This window comes from Limulus polyphemus, unplaced genomic scaffold (assembly GCF_000517525.1).
Source record: "Limulus polyphemus unplaced genomic scaffold, Limulus_polyphemus-2.1.2 Scaffold241, whole genome shotgun sequence".
Classification (NCBI taxonomy): Eukaryota; Metazoa; Arthropoda; class Merostomata; order Xiphosura; family Limulidae; genus Limulus; species Limulus polyphemus.
Genome location: NW_013665851.1, coordinates 334,291 through 341,796, shown reverse-complemented (window position 1 = coordinate 341,796; position 7,506 = coordinate 334,291).

Sequence of the window (7,506 nt, the reverse complement as noted above, 5' to 3'; positions counted from 1 at the left end):
GAAGAAAATCATAAAAGAAAAAAAGAAGAAGGATCTTATATATTATAGTGTTTTGTTATATATATATATATATATAACTAGATGTACTTCCGCAGGATTCCCGAAAGTGTTCTGTTACGAGAGTAAATAAACCAAAATTAAGATTAATAAATATTTTCATTTCTTGCTGTTTGAAGTTCATATGTCATGCTGTGTTGTAACCTACAGAGTGCCTAATTCTGCTCGAGATTTATGGCATGTGCACGTTTTACTGACGTCACGACAGTACAAATTGCAACGTTAAGCGTCCCTTATGTGACAACATTTTAGTGTCTACTGACTGACAGACAACACACTACGGTATAGTGGTGCGAGTGGTTAAAACAGACGACCCCTCCAGGCGGCTTTTGGCCCCCTTTCAGGTAAATGAGCCTAAAATTATCAAACGTTATGAATTATCTCTATTTTTTTTCAGAACTAACGAGTACTACTTAATGAACTTATTTCTAGCTTGTCTTGTGTGTTCCAGATAAAACCGGCTTGCTTTGGCTATTAGAGGTTATCGTTTAATATGCTCTGCTCATCGTCTGACCTGGTTACTTTGTAAGCTTTAAAAGAACGGTATGGCACGTTTTTACATCTGTGACACCATTTGGCCAAGGATATGGTGGCTAGTTAAATGTTATATAGTAGTTTCTCAAGTGTAAATTGTTATTTAATGACAACACACACACACATATATATATAATACATAACAATTTATTGTAATTATGAACAGTTCTAAATATAACTTAATAGCTTTATGATGGACTATTTGTAACCTAAAGAGCTATGTATTGAAGATGTCTTGACGTTTCTTCATTTGAACAGTTTTCGTGCCCGAAGAGTGGAGTTGAGTTCAAAGGACATCGTGAGTTAGTTTGAAGTAGAGAAGAAAATTGTACAACGCAAAGAGAAATCTAAAAAAAAAACACTTAGAGTTTGTTTGTAATTAAGCAGAAAGCTACACAATGGGCTATCTGTACTCTGACCACCACGGGTATCGAAACCCGGATTCTAACGTTGTAAGTGCGCAGACATATCGCTGTGCCACTGAGAGAGGGTATATATGAGATTTAATTCATTACTAGCAAGTAATAAGATCAAAACCAGTTTCGTATAACTTTTAGTGCAAGAAATTCTTCTGTAAGCTTGAAAGCTTATAACGTTTAAATTCTGGATTCGATTCTCACATCAGACAAACGCGGATAACCCATTGTGCAACTTTCACCTAAAAGATTACTAACCATCTAGTTTATTAATCTGAAACAATAACATTTTTAGTTTTTTTTATAACATATTTTAATAACGTAAATGCAAGTTTTAAAGTTTGTCGGAGTTTATCTAACGTCTGTATTTACTAAAAACTCAACATTATCGTTAAAACTTTGTTTGTTATAGTTTTATGTATTTTAGATCTTCGGGTGTCAGTATCTGATATGCTGATCTTAAAGGTTTGAAGACATAGCTTTAAGATTTTATCAATCAACACCGAATTCGAATCGTATCTAATTTCTATGGTTTTGTGGCATTATTATTTAGATTCACAACACATACTTGAATGTACAGTTCGTAAACCTGGCTCTTTTACATCTAAATCTCAAGTTCTAACGTCTTATAGAAAATCCCAGAAGCCACCATAAATCATAAGGTTAAATACTTTATTTATCAAAGTTGAGAAATTACGTTAAGAGTACTAGATTTTTATTTTTGTACCAAGCTATTCAAGGACTGATCTGCTCTAGCCGTCGTTTACGGACTTACAACACTAAAATCCGGGGTTCGATTCTCCACGGTGGACACAGAAGATAGCCCCAAACAAACAACTCTAATTCTGAACTAATAAACTAATGGATAGGCAGATAGTCAACAGCACCCTCCTCCATCTCTTGGGTTACTCTTGTCTGACCTACTATTGAAATTATACGTCACTCGTATAAATTACCCACGGCCTCCAAATGCAGAGCATGATTTTTTTTCTCATTGTTGTTGTTGTTTTTGATTAAAAGACACGATTGATGGACTCATAGACCTTCAGTCCGACACGAAGCAGTAGAAAAAGTTCGACACAAGCAAAATAGGATTAGAATAGTTTCCATTTGAATACCATCATAAAATAATATCATTTCATTGCGGAAAGTTACATGATTTCCGCCTCTTGAACATTTCCATTTAATCTTTTGTTGTGCCGGATAATAGAACATTAGATGAAACAGACAAGTCGCATCATTTTTAAGTATTTTTCTACTTGTAGAATTATTTTATCTAAATAAGATAAAGGTCCCAAATTCGTAAATAGTATTACAGTTGTGAAATATATTTAAATCGATTAGTTATTTAAAATGGCCAATATATATTTTTAGGGGGGGTGGATATATGGCTTAAACCACATATACACTTCTTTCCCTACGTTTTTACCTAACTCGCTGCTGGTTTTCGACAAGAACAGCATCCATTTTGTTTCGACGTCACTCGCTGCTTTTGAGGCTTTTTTCCTCAACACCAGAAACCATAGGATGAGTGAAAAACGTGGAATGACGTCGCAGAAAAATCTATTTACAGCAGCGAAGAGCTGAAAATTTACCGAATAACTGAAAGGGGGGGGGGAGTAATTAAAAGTAACAGAGTTTTAAAAAAAATCCATTCCTATTTTTAACATCCCTAGTCATAATTTCATAAAACATTCAATTATGTTTCGTAAAAATAAACAAGTGAAGGTATTTTCTTTATCTCAATCTAATTATTTTCAATTTTATTTCAGTATTTATATGTACGATTTGTTTGTTTGTAGTTACGCACAAAGCTACACAATGGGCTATCTGTGCTCTGCCCACCACGGGTATCGAAACCCAGTTTCTAGATAAAAACACCTCTTTTTTTTTTGCTTGTTTCTCAAAAAAAAAAACACATCGTAAAAGTTACCTTGTTCTCAAGATTTTGCAAGGAAAAGTAACCCACCCTTATAAGATTGAAACCGTGGATTTCGATACGCGCGGATGGCAGAGCACAGTTAGACAGCCCATTATATAAATTTGAGCTTAACAACAAGCTAAAACAATGTGGGTTTCATTGCTCTATTTAAATGTTTAGGTCCGACCATTCTCGCAACACGTACAAATGTTATTAGTATTCAGGACACGTATTATTTGTACGCCCTTTCATTGAACCTTGATTAATTTCGGGTTTTTTCCCCTAGATTTGTAGAGTTTCGTTAAGCACGTTTTTATAAGTCACATGCTCTATACCGGACTTCTCTGCCATTTCGTATATCGTGGAAATGTTCTGCTAAATCTATTTAATCAGAAATTAATATTCCGCTAAATGTGTATATCAGAATTAATATTCCTCTAAATGTGTGTATCAGAATTAATATTCCTCTAAATGTGTATATCAGAATTAATAGTCCTCTAAATGTGTATATCAGAATTAATATTCCTCTAAATGTGTGTATCAGAATTAATATTCCTCTAAATGTGTGTATCAGAATTAATAGTCCTCTAAATGTGTATATCAGAATTAATATTCCTCTAAAAGTGTTATATCAGAATTAATATTCTTCTAAATGTGTATATTAGAATTAATATTCGGCTAAATGTGTATATCAAAATTAACATTCCTCTAAAAGTGTTATATCAGAATTAATATTCTTCTAAATGTGTATATTAATATTCCACTAAACGTGTATATTAGAATTAATTTTCGGCTAAATGTGTATATCAAAATTAACATTCATCTAAAAGTGTTATATCAGAATTAATATTCGGCTAAATGTGTGTATATCAGAATTAATATTCCTCTAAATGTGTATATCAGAATTAATATTCCTCTAAATGTGTATATATCAGAACTAATATTCCTCTAAATGTGTATATCAGAATTAATATTCCTCTAAATGTATATATCAGAATTAATATTCCGCTAAGTGTGTATATCAGAATTAATATTCCTCTAAGCGTGTATATCAGAATTAATAGTATTCTAAATGTGTATATATAAATTAATATTCCACTAAATATACCTATCAGAATTAATATTCCACTGAATGTATCTATCAGAATTTATAGCTTCCATTTAAAAAGAAAAGCAGTTTGATGATTTTCATTCCAGTAAATACAGTTGAATTTTTAATTTCTTTAAGTTTCAGAAAAGAGTAAACAAAAGAACTTACAATGAACTAAGAAAAGCATGACACATAACGATCTTACTTTAAACAAAAGAACTTACAATGAACTAAGAAAAGCATGACACATAACGATCTTACTTTAAACAAAGAATGCATATGGTAGTTTGAAAAACACTTCAAATTTGTTTACATTGTTTGTGTTTGTTTGATACAGGTACGTTGAGCTAGATTGACCTAATTTTAAACCAATGGACTGGAGGGAAAATAGCTAATTAAAAGCACCCACCGTCAACTTTTGGGCCACTATAATCAAATAGTGCGATTTGATTGTTACTATTATAACACATCCACGGCTTTAAAGTGCGGAGTACATTTTTTTTTTTTTTTGCGGCAGTGGGATCTGAACCATAGAATCTCGGATCCACAGAGTGCAACAAGCTAAAATTAGGCCACCCTCGGCCCTTTAAGCAATTGCTCGAATATATTGGGTGATTTAGTAGAACTCCAATATCAAAACCTAAGATTGATCGAATGTGTTTCGATTTCTGTACTTTAGTCACAAATGAAAAATTAAGTGTGAAATATATTGTTTCCATTGACTCCTCGGTCAGCTTGAAGGCTTATAGCGCTAAACATCGGAGTTCGATCCCTACGGTTGGTACAATACTGTCAATGGAACTTTGTGCTTGACAACAAATAAACACACCAATGAAATACACAACAGAGCTCGACATTAACGTAAGAGTAAGACAAAAACAAACAGCATTTAAAGTGTCTTAAGTTGATGATATAAGTGATTATACCACAAAATAAACTTATCTCCGAAATGAGTAATACTTTGAAAAGAAGATACAGGTTCATGTAAGTGCATTTTATCTTCTGTTCAGAATTTTGAGTAATACTTTGAAAAGAGGATGCAGGTTCATGTAAGTGCATTTTATCTTCTGTTCAGAATTTTGAGTAATACTTTGAAAAGAGGATGCAGGTTCATGTAAGTGCATTTTATCTTCTGTTCAGAATTTTGAGTAATACTTTGAAAATAGGATGCAGGTTCATGTAAGTGCATTTTATCTTCTGATCAGAATTTTGAGTAATACTTTGAAAAGAGGATGCAGGTTCATGTAAGTGCATTTTATCTTCTGTTCAGAATATTTTATAAACATTTCTTCCAGTTGACATTGAGATTATTATTTTTTTATTCATGTTAATGGCTAAAAACCCTAGTTGAATTATAAATAAGGCTTGAGTCTTAGGAGTAAAGTCTAAGGCGATGAAGAAAGTCGATCTAGATACTAAAGAAATGGCCTTGACAAATACAAACATAGGTTATGTATATGTAAGCTACAAAATTATACCTTCTCGTATCTAGGATAGTCGTATGTTAAGTGAACTGATATTTTTTCTCCAATACCCCTGTAGGTGATATTTTATTCTACTTTAACTTCTAGTAGGTCACATTTCTGCAACGTCAGACACTTTCCATCTTTAGAGAAGCTGGAGATCATAGCTCTGCTCGTTCATAGCTGCGAGTGCGCTTGATATCGCCGAGACCAGCTGAAACATGTAATTTAGTAAAAAAACAAAATCTACCTATTACACAAGAAGTAAACGACGAAATACACTAATTATTATACCTCACCAATATCTGTAGTTCATATGGACGTTACATAAACAAGCCTTGTATACCTCACCAATATCTGTAGTTCATATGAACGTTACATAAACAAGCCTTGTTATACCTCACCAATATCTGTAGTTCATATGAACGTTACATAAACAAGCCTCGTTATACCTCACCAATATCTGTAGTTCATATGAACGTTACATAAACAAGCCTTGTTATACCTCACCAATATCTGTAGTTCATATGAACGTTACATAAACAAGCCTTGTTATACCTCACCAATATCTGTAGTTCATATGAACGTTACATAAACAAGCCTTGTTATACTTCACCAATATCTGTAGTTCATATGAACGTTACATAAACAAGCCGTTCAAGGCAGCCAGTAAGTTCTCTTTTAGCGCATGTTGTTTACATCTCAGCTCCGACTCTGCTCCAAAGTTTTATAGATCGCTATGCAAAGATATTTCAGTTTTCAAGACCAGATTTAGACTTTAATTTGGAACTAGCGTCCATCAAATGTTGGAACAGAGGTAGTTTTACGGATTTATAACGCTAAAATACGGGGTTCGATTCCCCGTGGTGGACGCAGCAGATAGCCCGGTGTGGTTTTGCTCTAAAGCAGTGTTTTCCAAACTTTAAAAAAAAGGCTCCCCCTAACTCAGCAAAGTTTCCGTTGCGCCCCTCCCTTCACGTTAAAATAATTTTCGCAAGTGATAACTAACAAAAGGCCGGCTCCCCAGGGAGAGGGGGGAGGGGCTACTGTTTGGAAAACATTGCTCTAAAACAACCAATAAACATCTTTCAAATGTTTTTCGGTGGTTTTTATACAGTTCGGATGTGTTGGTTAAGATTGTGGATGATACCACTTCGGTATCCATGAACGTTTGGAGATATTCAAAATGGTTGCCAAGATGGCTGCCAAAACACACATTTGCCCACAACTCATTTCTTATAAGAGATAACACCGAAAGATTTGTTTCTAAACCTAGTTTTTGAGGTTCATGATTTCAAATTTACAACTTATTTTGTTGCTGGACTAAGCCTCTATCTAATATGACAGCCAAGATGGCGGGAAAACTGATAATAAACACTTGTAGCTTATAACCAACACGTGAAAGTAACTATGATATATCCTTCGTAAGTATATAGCAGCACTGCATTCATTATTTGAACACCATGTAAGATATATTAAATAACACTGGCCAACAAGTCATTTCATCTGATATAATTATAGGTGGGCTAGATAGCTCTTGGGACGCTGATTCCAAATCTGTTTTCGGTTTTCCTCTAGCACGTCAAGATTTCGTGAACCGATCAAATGTGAAAGGTTATTGCCTTAATTATAATTCTTTTTTTCATAGGTATGTACTGTATAACTTTAACCAAGTGTATGGTGTGTATAACGTTTATAGGAATTATACTAAAAAAATTAATAAACTTGTAATGTTAACTAGCCTAATGTGTGATTATTACCTAAATTGTGCTGAAACTAACACTAGTCACATTTCGATAACTAGATGTGCTATGTTACGTATTACAATTTCAAATCGAGTTAAATTGTAATTTAGATTTAGAAGTTAAATACATGTCGCTATGTATCCAATATTTGATATTTGACAACAAGATTGATACACACACAGTTTTCTATTTTAAAAAATATATTTTAATATACAAACAATAATACAATTTACAATAACAGTTATTACAAACCATGATTTATATACAAAAGTTTTACAAA